Here is a 14,975-nt window from a genome sequence, read left to right as displayed (position 1 = left end):
CAAGATACGAATTAGTTTCAAATAAATATATGCCATCAATAATTGCTTTAATTAACAGGAAATGTTATTAATCGAAAAAATAAAGAATAAATTAATCTTTCTTGTCATTATACTTATTTAATTGATTATTTTATTATCTAATCTAATTTATCTAATCTAATTTCATTATGTTATCTTTAGTGCATATGAAATGTTGTTTTTCTAAATTTAAATTTTCACAAATGGAATAAAACTAATTAGACAAACAATATTAAAATTCAACAAAATTAAAATTTTTAATTTTTCAATGCAGTTACAGTTCTATTTAAACATTTTTTAAGGAAATGTATTCAAAAATAATCTAAATAAAAAAAATATTCTTATTTTTTTCTATCCATGATCTATTCAATATAGTATTTATTAATTTTTATAATATTTTCTTTAAAAGTCTTATTTGCATATTGTTTGCATATTATTAGCATTTAATATTTTTGATTTATATGATATATTTTTTTATTTAAAATAGTTATAAGGAGAGAAAATTGAATATTTTATAATGATAATTTAAAAAAATTTCCACTTGTAAAAATTATAATTTTAAATAAAATATATACCAATATTAAGATATTGTATTTGCATGATTAATCAATTACAGGCATGAATAGATTGTTATCAAACAGGATCGGTTAGCGAACAGCATATGAAACGTGACTTTTGCCAGCTGATCGTGTCATAATTATTTCTTTTTTTTTTTTTTTAATAGAAACACTCCTTCGCGAACATGGAATTAGCCAATGGTATCTATGAACGTTAACACACACCTTTCTATCATCTGATCGGTCTTTATAATATTATTTATGCGCTGAATTCCAAAAATTTCTGAAATATTTAATATTAATTGGAAGATTATACAAACTTTATACAAACTTTATGATTCTGAAATATATTTTATTGACTTTTTTTTGAATTTTCTTCGATGTCATTTTTATTTTAAATAAATTTTTTTTATATAATTGAAAAGATAAATTTTTTTTTCGATCTAATATCTGCTACATATTATACTCAATACATATCATTATTGTAATCATCATATTATACTTTGTAACACAATTGTGCACATTTTTAATTAGCATGATCATATATGTTTATGTATGAAAAATTTCTTGCAACCTCTAATAAATATGTTCTTATCTTCTTCATTTAAAAAAAGCCAAAAAATAAATGTAATTACTAAAATGAAATAAAATTATTCATGATTTACTTCAAACATTATATTATATATTTATATTATTTTACATAGAATAACAACATACATAAACATTATTCCAAAATTAAATATCACGCTATTTGTACTATTGAAAAATCATAAATGTCAATTTTCTATAATTTCATATCATCTTAATTTTAGAAAAAATTATAACACTTTTCTCATTTATAAAATAAAAAATTAAAATCTCTTAATAAATCCAAAAATTATTTATATTAAATTTAATCTCGCACGTCATTTCTTGCAATAATAAAATTAAAATTGAAAACGAATGTTAAATTCGGTAATCGAGAAAATGTACGTTTAAATTTATTGATTGATTAATTTATCTGCACATACCTCATCTATATTGAATTACATCCAAGATTCAATCATAAATACATTGATCAATATACATTTTTTGACTAATATCATTTAAAGTAGACAAAATACTCTGCAATATACTTAAATTACAAAAACTGAACGCTTCTCATATTAATTTTATTCTCGAATCGATATCGATCGACCAATCGCGTCTGCGAACGTCGATACACGCCTTTCTATTACCTCGATGAAGGTAACAAACCAGTTCTTAACCCGGTATCTGTTTAACCCGCGCTATTTATCATTTTTAAATTAGCAATTTAACTGTATTACGAGTTTCCTAATTATTTTCGTAATTATGAATAATATAAGTAATATTTGAGTAAAAATTAACTTCATCTCGCTTTTTCTTTTTTTCATTTGCATTTTATGATGTTCTTTATGATTTATTTTAATTTTTCAGAATGATTGAATAATAAATTTTTAATTAAATAATTGTAAGAAACCTTTTTATAAAAATCAATTTTAATCTTTCGAATTGAATTCTGATTAATGACTATAGTTATTAAATTTTTTTTATAGGCCATATAAAAATGTGTATTAAATAAAAAATACATGAATATCGATAAAGGAGGAAAAACAAGACAAAGAAAAAACATCGAAATCAACACATGTTGTCATTCTTGTACATAAATAACTAAGATATTTACGTTCTATCACAGATTTCATCGGCAAATATTTCACATTAATTCTCCTGCTGACAATGACGCTATACAAGTCAATCAATCACAAGTCTCGAAAGAAAATTCCTGGCTCTTGACAAATAGTCACGAAAAGAAATATATTAATTTTAAATCATTAACGAAGAAAATAATTTCAAACAGATAAACAATTTTATTCATTAATCTAAATTAGAATCTTTTAGAATATTATGAAATTTTACAATCTCAAAAAGGAATATAATAAAATGAATTCTAATCGTTTTACAAATTTTTAAATTAGTGTTAATCCAAACATAACCTCTGGTACTGATTTGTTTCATTTTTACTTTAAATAATAAAGAGCAAAAACTATCGATAAAATACGAAATTAATCCATTTGACATACCAAAGGTTCCATATGTGTTTCGCATCTTGCTTCTCTGTTGATCCACAAAATCCTTTCTTATTGGATATGCATGGATGAGCTGATGGAAACCGACCTTTACACTATGGGTCAATAAACGAGAAATATACACACGTGATTGAATGAAATAGGCAAGATCAACGTAAATCGTCAGCAAAGCGGGATGGAAAAGAAACGAATAATAAGATAACACGTATATAAGAAGATATCGTATGTACTATCGACAAGGAAATGGCTGGAATCGATAGTCGATCCTGCTGCGCTCGCCATTTACATGGACGATCGAAAGGCGAATTGTAATTGCATCTATATGACCGCAACGCGCAATTCATAACCTAACCACAAAAAAAGAACCGATTTATTGATTAAGTTACAGTTTTTTATTTTTCAAAATTTTCTATTGATTCACCAATAGTTTATCAATTAAAAAGGAAAGTTTAAGAATTTGTTATAATGATGTATTATTTTGCGTGTCACTTCATTGATTACATCGGAAATAGTTACATCGATATTTTTGATATCGATTGATATAGAATAATTTCTATATTAAAGTATCGAAATATCGTACGTAAGTTCGCAACGCCGTAAAATTATCAAAATAATTATTGATAATAAAATACGTGAAAGTCATAAAGACTTTATAATAAATTATATCATATAATATCAATGATTAAATATAACTATATATGAAAAATTACAACTGAATTCTTATAATTAATTAGGATAATTTAGACAATATTCAATAATCCAGTATAAATATTATGTATATGTATTTCTGAAATTGAACACGATTAGAATCAAATGTCAAATTATGTTGTATAATAAATCATAAAACAAAACAAATCACGATTTGAGGAGTATATTAAATTTCGATCAGTAATGAATTGAAAACTTATGAAGGATACTAAAGAACAATGATTTACTAATAATGATTATGCCATTAAATATTCAATAATATATAGTATTTCATTTTAATAACAAGATATATTTAAAAAATCCTATATCATAAAATCCTAATCATAAAATCCAGAAAGATAAAAAATTTCACTTTGAACTTTCTCTCTATATTTACCTTTTTTTTTCCTCGTATATGTATTTTGTTGCCTTATCTGTCAATATATGTAAATATAGATAAATAGCTTATTTGTATTGGAACAAGTGACAACTACTTGTTGAATCATAAAGTTGTAACTTAACTCGACATCCTTTAGGATATTTATAGTATAAAAACAAATCACACTAAATGAAAATTGCTTAAAGCTTACGATTATTTTTAATATTTCATCTCGAACAAATGACGTTATTATTAGAATTTTTTTTATTGTTTGTGCATTTCTCGTATTGTTTTTATCATCTGATGATTGCTTCTACGAATACAAATAAGGAAAAGAAAGAGATAATTAAAAATCTTGAACAAGTTAATTACATAATTGTATTGTGCGTGTCTTAAGAAATCTCGTGAGAAGATACAAATGATACTGCTCTTGATAAACGATGCTATATATATAATTTTACGTATTTGTATATGTAATTTATATGTATATATATATATTATATGTTTATTATCTATATATTATATTAAATATTTATTCAAAATAAAGTCGTATTTCTTTTACAGGACTAAGCATACACAATACAATATTCTTATACAATTAATATATTATAATTATTATCATTAAATTTATTTTATAAGAAAATTTAATTAATACAGCTAATAAATTTAAAAATTTTCAAAGATATTTTATTTTAAGTAAGGGAATTATTTATTTTATTTTAATCTTTTTTTCGAATTTTTTTAATGTGCATTTTTAAATATACTAAAATATCAATCATCAAAAACTGATTTCATAATTTATTTTCTAGCTTCTAATGAAAAGAAACTCACAAGTATCCTTTTTAATTCAATCTTCTAACAGTCTGGCACTTGTATTGCTTCAAGCCTGTCGTTGAACCACACACGCATACGTATCGATATATACACACGAAAACTAATTGTATCACACATTTGATACTCTATTCGGCTGTATATATGGAAAATTTGTTTCGAATTTGTTTATAGTCGATCTAGAAATCCTTTTCTTATATATTCAACGATTTCAATGTTTATCAATATCATATAGTATATAATATAATAATATATAACAATGTATTTTATCTAATCGAAATTATATTAAAAATAATTGTAAAACTATGATATATATATATAATATGAATTTTGTTATAGTTTTGTTATAATTTTTTAAAATTTAATATTTTTTCGAACCTTATAATTAAATATCATATATTACAATTATAAAATTCAAAATGACCTTCATATTTTGATAAGAAATAAAAAAACAAAATTAATTACTATATTTTACACTTAAATGACTCAGTATGAAATTATGAAAATATTTTTTTGATAAAAAACTTTATTATTTATAAGGTAATATATGTATAATGATAAAATGTAATGAATGAAAAAATATACAAAAACATTTTCAATTTTCTATAGATAAATAAAAGAAATTTTTTATATATTTTTTTTAAATCAAATTTTTATTTTTATTGAAAATAATCTATTAAAATAGATTTAAATTTTAAAAAAATTTTTAATTATTATTTTGAATTAATATTGTCGTTTTATTATAAATTAAAAATTTGAGGAACAAATAGAAAAAAACGTCCCGCTCAGGTCATAATAGTTTGATGCACGTGCATTCGAAAAGAATTCCGACCAGTTTGAAGGTTCCCGAAACATTCGTGGAACATTACATCAGTTTTTATTGATCTTACACCGACAACCATAACCCTGTTATTCCGTGTAACGGGAATGTAACTTCTATTTAAAAAAGTTTACTAAGAGATAACATCATATCAATCCCTTTGCATGACACGATAATTATTATAAAAATTCTGTTTCTTTCAACATCAATCATTCAACATTTAAAACCAAAGTCAATACAATATATGTACGAAATATTGCAGAAAAATCTATGAAATATCAAAAATGATTGATATGGATTATGAAATTTATCAATTTTTTATTATTATGATTAATGATAATCATTAATATACTTGTCATTAATTTTTTATTTTTTTAAATTTATCAAGTTTATTTAATTCATTACTATTTTTATATAATCTGTACTTTAATATATCAGATATGAAGAAACATTAATAAATATTATTAAACAATTTAGTTTAAATTTTATTTTAATTTTAATATTTCTTTTAAGTAAACAATTTATATTTTAATATAATAAATATGGAAATTTTATCATTTGTATTCTTTAATTTATAATACTTTATTTTATTCAAATTATTATATTCTCTTAAAATTTCAAAATTTGTATAGATAATATTTGTAAACCTGTGATTAAGAGATCTCTGTTCTCAGGTATCAGATTGTATGTTTACCATCGACACGCTATCGACCCTACATAGGTACCTGTCAGAAATGGTAACTAAACGTATATTCGAATCACGTTGGGGATGTGTTATCGATCCGTTTGCAAGTCGATTGTTGTGATAAGGGACGAGGAGTATTTTGTAATATTATATCACCCAACACGATTGCTTGATAACATATTCAGCTCGAAAATCTAGTTTATAATTAATTAACAACGAACATTTATCGCTATCTTTTGTAAATTATTAATTACGATCGTGAACAGAAGCTTCAAAATGAAAGTTAAATGAACTTGAAATGATATTTTATAATGAAAATAAAAGCTATATAAAACTCAATTAGCTGTACTATTAATAAAAAATCATAATTATTTATATAATTACATATAAGTTAATATTACATGTTAATTATTATTGAATATTAATTGTTATATACTATAATTATTATAGTTATTAAAATTGCAATTCAGAGGTATAATATAATAATTATGCATATAAAAAATAGTATTATTTTCAATATAATCTTTAAATCAATTAGATGAAAAAATTTCTTGATATACCGTTTTGAAGAAAATAATTTATATTTTTGTCATTTATTTTGTAATTTGTATTTTGTCTGCGAGAACTGAAACATGGGCTAAATAATAGCGCATAATTTGAAAATAAGAAAATAGTAAAAAAAAAAGTAAAAAAAAATGAGTAGAAAAAAGTAAGAAAAATTTTTAATAAAAAATAAATAATATATAGCTAGTATTAGAATAGGCTAATATTAAAATATAAACGATTAATGATTATTATAAGATATATGCTTGGATAAAAAATTAATCTTATGGTCTGATATTCGATAGTTTTTATATAAAATACTTACTAAAATTATTATTAAAAATATATAAATAATTTTAAAATAAATATTTGAATAAATTATATAAATTAAGTTCAACAAATATCATAAATTTGATTTTTATAAAAGAATTATATATGATATGAAAAAACAAAATTAATATAATATTTATAGGGTGCGCTAACCGATGATGGAAGAAAAGGCCAGTTTCCACTAGCGTGAATGTAGCGGCGTGGCGGGCGAAAAAATCAATAGACCACGTGGGTCGCCGACCGGGTTTTCCGAACCCAGTTTTCATCCTACGTTCTTATCACATCACAGAATCTGACGTCAAACAAAGAATCTTACGATTCAGCAAAAAAAAAAAAAGGGATCATTGCCAAAGAACTAGCGACATCTCTGCAAAGAGGGTTGTTTTCATTCAACCGACCACTGTATCCGAATGTTTTCCATCATAGCTTTTACATTAATCACAGAAACTGTCGTAATATTTTATAAAAGAACATTGATAACTTATTTTTAAAAAAAATTCAAAACATTTCAGTCAATAAACTCTTTAATTTCATTAATTTTCTTAAGAAATAATATATTATTTCTTGACTCCAATGGCGTCAGTGGCCATAACACAACTTGCATAATATAGCTCGTAACATTATCGACTAATCTAATGAGATTACTCAACGATTACTCAACTTTTATATATTTACAGTGATTCGCATTGAATTTTTGAGTTTTCATTCAATATTCATCACGTTTGTACAACTCTCCATATATATTAAACATCAACAATAAAAATTCATTGAAAATTACTCACCGAATATTCAGATGTATTCGGAGGAAACTATTTAACCCCTTAGAGATGTCTAGTGTTTCCAAATATCACTGGTCACTAATGTCTATTTTCTATTAGCGCATCATAGAGAAAAATCATCGGGAAATAAATGTCCGATGTGAACGCGATGATCACATTCAGAGCATCGTTCTTTCCTGTATTTTTAGTTCCTGTTTTGGTTAATTGACGGCTCTCAGGTAGTCTAATCGGCGATGCCGGGAACCGAGGGCGGATGTGAACGAACACGATGTAGCACGAGGATGAGAGGAGCCACGAAACGTACGGCACACTGGTCGAGCTCTGAATGACTGTCGTCCAACGTTCGTTCTGTTCGTGGGCTTCGAACATTATAACATGCAGCAACGAGGGCCGGCGCATGTCGTCTGCCCTCTCCCTTTCTCTCTCTCTGCCTCTCTTTTTCTGTCTCTCTTTCCCCATAGTGGTTCTGTGTGCTCGCGTATGGCGCGTGTATCGCAGCTTCGTGTGTATACGGAACACGAGTATGAACCACGCTATGCCACCCTAAGCTCTATCGACCAGTCTATCTATCGGTCGTTCCTTTCTGACAATTATTATCTTGAATGTTGTCGAAGACGATTTCGCGGCAAGTAACTAGCGACGTCTTTTGCGTTTAAAATGAATAGTGAATGGTTATTACATGTTATATGAATGTTGATCGAATAGTAGCCCAGTGTGAAGAGTTCAAAGGTTACTGATCCTTTACTGATGAATGAGTTTTTCTTTTGGGAAAATAAAACTGCAAATTTCTAGCCTGATTTATAGTAATTATCTGAAATAAAATAAACTGAATTAGTATTATATTGAAGATTCAGTAGATTATTGAATTAAGAAATAATTTATTAGATTTTAGAAAATTCAATTAAAATTTATAGAAATTGAAATTGGAAGCACGTTAAAGTAAAAATATATTTTAATTCTAATATTGAATGACGCTACATATATGACGTACGTACATGTGAATAAAAAATTTAAAATATTCAAGAAAAAATTACTTGCTGTTGCTATCACTTAATACATAAATCATTCATTTTTAATAAGCGTTAGTATAAACTCATCAGTATAATTTTTTGCTTATGTCATATTACGAATGATAAGAATTCATATATTATGATTAAAATTTATATATATATATGACTTTTAAACAAATATCCAAGTTATATATAATTTTATTAATGCAAATTACAATTATAGAAATCTACTCCATATGATCATGTTTTATAATTTTTAAGATACATCAGCTATATATTTTATAAAATATTATATAAATTTTATTTCCAATTAATATTATATATAGTAGATAAAAAAATCTTATATCATTAAAATCAAATAAACATTGATATATCAAAATACGTGCTCCAGAGGCTTACCAGATGAACTTCAATGCTTCACACGTCTATCATGTGGTACGTAAAAGTGGTACACCTGCACGATACCACGCCAATCAGTATCGACCGCTTTATCGACTATTAACCGTGGTATATGCTCACGTGCGAGCATGTGGTAAATTTACATTCTCAACCGCTCGTAAAATACCTTATGTCAGATACAGTAGGCAATAATTTACAAGATAATGCTGTCTGTTAATTCATGCATCATAATTACTATGTTTTTTTATTTAAATTTAAATTTTATTCGGTATAAACATATTAATATGGTAAATTATAGAGAGCGATTGATATAATAAAAACGGTTAAGTAAATTTCAAATATTATTTAATTGCTATTTCCGCTTCTTCGAATATCATAAGTGGTAACAGAGTAATTATATTTTGGAAGATGTAATGTTGTTTGTGGGATGAAAAATCGAAGATCGATCGAAATTGCATCGACCAATGGCATCAGCGTTCCATCCACCGACGAGTAATCAAATTACGCTTTGTCGTGGTCGAGCAATCCTGTTTTTGCTTGTCATGTAATTAAACTGCGTCATTGAACGTGTCAGGTTTATAAAATTTCGATAATCAACTTTAAACGTTCTCCATCGATGGATCATGAATTACAGTTTCTTGATCCAGATTTCTGATTAAAATTGTTATAATAAGAATTTTTTTGCATTTTTATTTTGATTTTGATTATGATTTTCAAATTATTCTCTCCAATATTTGTGAAGTAATTACATGTATATTAAGTAATGAATAGATTTGTTACTTATTAATTAATTATTAAAAATTAATCATTATTAAAAATTTTAATTTAATTATTTATGATAAATAAATTTTCATTTATTAAATTGCTATATACATATATTAGTTAGAAATAATAATGAATATTTTAACTTACTTTAACAGAATATATGTGATTTAATATTCAACGATGAGTTGAAAACACGATTTTTATGAATGACTTTATGAATATCCGAATGTTTTAGAATCGTGACAATCTGTGAATCAGTTTCATTTACTGAGACAGAGAGAGAAAATAGTAGATGAAACAATATTAATGCAATCTAGGATAATGATTGCAAGTTCCTTGAAAAAGAGAGGGAAGCACCCGTCATCGTTATGGAGCAATACGTGCTTTCCCAAGATTTTTCCTGCGAACTCGTGTTTCTTCTTTTCTTCGACTACATGTACTCAAACTGTCATCCCTGAAAATATCGTTCAATTAATATTAATTGCAGAAATAATATGAATCATGATTGATTCATCATAATGTTATTGATGTTAATTTGCATGTGCATAGAATAGATTGTAAAAAAGTATTGAATTAAAATTCTTATTTATAAATGTAAATATTTTTCGATAAAATCATATTTCAGTCATTTTAAAATCATAAAATATTGCAATATTGTTTCCATTTTTATGTTATTTTATTTAAAAAACTTATAAAATTTTTTCGTCTCGTTTTTCTTTCTCATTCTCTTCATTGATAATTTTTTTGATAACTGTGCCACAATAGATTTTAGAACTGAAATTAAAGAAATGATAAAATTACGAATTATATAAAAACAAATTATATTGATATTGAATTTATCTCGAAAGAATATTATGCATTAACGTAATATTATAGGAAGAGAATTAAAAATTTCCTGAATTCCATAAACTAGATTTTTCTTTTATGATTATTAACGTTTCATGATGAAAATTGCGTCACGTAGAATGGTTAATTGACAATTCTATGACAAGAAGACATCGTACAAAAGAGGCATCTGGTCCAAACTAGAAGGGACTTTCAAGGGACTAATTCATCGTATTTCTATACCAGACAATCTTGCACCCCTTTAGACAAGGTTCCTCTTGCTTTGTCTAACTTCTGAAGTCCTTAGAATAGATCCAGCTGCTGGATCTTTTATGCCCTCGACAAGTTTTCGCGCTCTAACTGAACACGTGCAACCTTGAGTTTTATTCTTTTATTTTGTTTTTTGTTTGTTTTATTGTTTTATCGAAATTTGTGTCTTGAAGTATTTCTCGTAATAATGAATTTAATAATGATCCTTTTAATATGAAAATTATTCTTTTCAATTTATTCAATTCTATGTTCAATATGTAATTTTAAATAAATTAAATAAAATTTAAAAATTGTATTTTAAGATATTTTTATATTTTTCAAAGACATTATTGTCTTTTATAAAATCTTTTATAAAATCATTATCTTTATTAATTTATGTTTCTTAAAATTGAAAGATTAATAATTTTTAATTAATAATTTTTTGTTCTTGTAAAAATTATATTTTGAAATCCATATATAGAATTTTTTAGAAATTTTAATAACTTTATATATTTAATTCATAAAACTTTATACTTTCAAATAAAATTTAATAAATAAATCAATGTGTAAGTATATTTTTTTCACATATATTAGTTTCATATATATTTATGTTTAATAGTTAAATCTTATGAAATCTTATAGTTATGCAAAATACATTACATATCTAATAACTATATAGTATAATTACTATAAAAGCTTCAGACACTTAGCCACTGTTCTTTTGAATATACGATTTCATTACATTTCAACGATAAGCATGAAATTACTAAGTATAATTGAAGGAACAAGATTATATAACTTACAGATATCGCCTATATGTCATATAAGAATTAATGATTTTTGATCAAATTTTCTTTGTTCATGAAGATTCATTTTCTCCTATATAAATAATTTCGATCTTTTGGATTTATTAATCCTCTATAAAGTTTATCTCTCTTCCACTTTAGAATCGAAATAATATTATTCCTTATATATTTTTTTTTATTAATTATTAAAATTATTTTCTTTTTCACCTAAAAAGTTAATATTAATTATATTTCATAATATTAGGCTATTATATTTTTGCAAATTATAATTATAATTATTATATAAATATATATATAATTAAAATATAAATATATAAATATATATAACTAATATTAACTTAATTATATAAACATAAATATTATATAAATATAAATATAATTATATATATGTAAAAAATAATAAAATAAAAATATAATAATTATATAAATATAAAAATTAAAACAATTTTCGAGTATTTCTTTTTTAAAATGTCTGAAATAAAATTCCGAAAACAATATGCAACAATCTAATAAAAAGAAATAAGCAATATATAAAATACAATTTTAATGTTAATGTTTTTTCTTTTTTTTTTTTTTTTGAGTTTTAAGCCGGATTTTTACAGAATTCTTAGAAATAAGTCATTAAATATACTAATATCTGACGATATCGATTATCATGTAGTTCTAAAGATAATACAAATAATTGCATCTATCAATTTTTCATTTTTTTACAAATTTTCACTTTTACATTAGAATAACACATGGAATAATAGAAACTATTTTTTAAAGAAATAAGTGACATGAAAATATTATTCTCTGAACGAATTAAAATTGGATATTAATGATTTTAAAATAATATATAAAATAAATTAAAAAATTAGAATAGAAATGAAATTAAAAAATTAAATTTGTCTTTTATAAGTTTATTATATTAAAATTATAGAAATAAATTTTCTCAAAATAAAATGTGAAGATAAAGCATTAATTAATAAAGCATTAATAAATAAATAAAGCATTAATTAATGTGATAAAAAAAGAAAATCAATTCGAATGATAAATATTATATATCAATAGTACTAATAAATCAAGCAAAAAATAATGAGATATTTATCTACTTTAAAAAAAAATAAAAAAGAATAATAAAATTATGAATAAATTTCCTTAAGAATTTAACTAAACTAAATAATTGAAGAAAAAAAAAATATTTTTAACAATGTAGAAATATATAATAAATATATAAAAAAAATATATATATATAAGAAATATATAATAAAATTTTAAAATTAAATCTTTCATTGTGTAAAATCTTTAAAATAAGAAATTGGCAATACATTATAGTAAGAGATTATATTATACATTATAATAAGAGATTATAGTAAGAGATCATAGATGATGATGAAAATATAAATTATAATTAAAATATAATTTATAATCTGTTCGTTCATAATAATATAAGAAATGAATTTCATTCAATGAAATCTTCTTGTATTAAGAATTTATATTAAAGATATGATACACGTTTCCATCAATAATTGTTGATCTGATAATTACAGAACATGATGAAAAAAACCAAAGCAATATTTTATCTCTATTTTAGATGCGAAATATTATTATTTCCATTAGCATTGAAATAAAAATGTTTAGTTAAAAAAAAAAAAAAGATTCTTTCTTTTAACTACGCTTTCTTTTAATTACTTCTAATTAATAAAGTTTTATAAGTTCTAAATTGAAATTGTTCTATGACAAAATTATTTTAAAAAATTAGTAATTATTATAAAAATTTTGTATAACATATTCATTATTATACCAAATTTTCATTAGCTATATTATATGCTAAATATTTTCTATGAAATTTATTTTTATATTACAAAACGTTGAAGCTTTTTTAAAATTTTATATTCCATTCTAATTTGTATCATAATGTAAATGATTAATCCTAACATATAAAAATTAAAAAATTATTTCACTATTAATTTTTACCAAATTTCATTGCAAACTTTAAAAAATTTGTAAAATATCTTCTCACGAATTTATAAAATTTCAGAAAAAAATGAAGAAAGTTATATTTTTTTATTATTGCTTATTGATTTTTTAATGAAAATTTATTATATAAAAAGACTAACAAAAATTGAACAAGGAGAAATACCGCGAATTTGATGGAATTGATGGTTTCTTGCGTAGGTCGTCCTTTTTATATGACGTCACAGAATCAATATGCCATTCTGAGCTCACTATCTACGTCATCAATGGTACTTTGCCTCTTGATCGTATTCAACTACTAGAAACAAGCATACTATGTTACCATCACCTGAACTTGTTCCTCTAATGCAATTTATCAAGTACTCAGTGTTGTAAAACGGGCGAAAGACATTGAATTAGTTGAGAAACGAGATTGCTCCTTTCTATCTTAATTTTACTCCTATTCAATTGTAAATCCTTGATAAGAAGTTGCAAATGTAACTTCGAGTTCGTAGTCAAAAGATAAAAGTGATTCTTTGAATAAATTCTATAAAAAGTTTATATAAAATATATAATTCTATCATTTATAAATTATCTAATTGTTATATTTATTAATTTCGGAAACAAAATTAAAGAAAATTGATTAACATTATAAAAATAGTATAGTAATAAATATATTCTTTTAAATTCTCAAAAAAATAGAATTCTTTGCTTATCACAATAAATTTTTAATGAATTAACAATAATTGTCTTTGCATTCTTTATTTCAATAGAGAATTAACCTCTTATTTATATTGTTTACCTGACAATTTCAATCATAATTTGTCACTAATTTAATTCCTAAAAATATTCCAATAAATCTCACTGAAATAAAAAAATTAATTTATTAAAACTTTACTTTTATTGTTTTAAATTTATTAAAACAAGTTTATTTAATAAACAAAAATAAAATATCTAGATTTATTGTTATTCACAATAATTATTGTGATTTTAATTGCTGATGATGGAACATGTAATTAAAACGGCAAATAGCCGTTTAATTAGATTTCGAGAAACGTTTATATAATTTGTAAAATAGTCAATTGTTGTTGAATATCGTTCTCTCCAAACGTATCAATTTTTCAATTTAAGTAAAGCTTGTGACTATGTCTAGACAATTCATCTAATAATAATATTAATAAGAATATTTTATTCTATTGTGAACAAACCATTTTATTTCGTATCTTGCTCAATGAATAACACAGGATGAAATTGTTAATAGGAAGCG

The 14,975-nt window shown here is 23.5% G+C and overlaps 1 protein-coding gene across 3 annotated transcripts in view; it reads right to left on the bottom strand.

Moving 5' to 3' along the window:
- LOC122713784 (Y+L amino acid transporter 2) overlaps positions 1–8,110 on the bottom strand; it is a 28,682-nt gene extending 20,572 nt beyond the window's left edge. For all 3 annotated transcript variants that reach the window (XM_043934552.1, XM_043934551.1, XM_043934550.1), the window contains exon 1: positions 7,720–8,110. The gene's annotated coding sequence lies outside the window, so the exon portion shown is untranslated. The remainder of the gene's footprint in view (positions 1–7,719) is intronic.
- Between the last annotated feature and the right edge of the window lie 6,865 nt (positions 8,111–14,975).

The sequence above is a fragment of the Apis laboriosa genome, unplaced genomic scaffold (genome assembly GCF_014066325.1).
Source record: "Apis laboriosa isolate Shangri-la unplaced genomic scaffold, ASM1406632v1 scaffold26_cov146, whole genome shotgun sequence".
Lineage (NCBI taxonomy): Eukaryota > Metazoa > Arthropoda > Insecta > Hymenoptera > Apidae > Apis > Apis laboriosa.
Note: the sequence above shows the minus strand (reverse complement) of the source record. Positions and strands in the feature narration are given on the sequence as shown.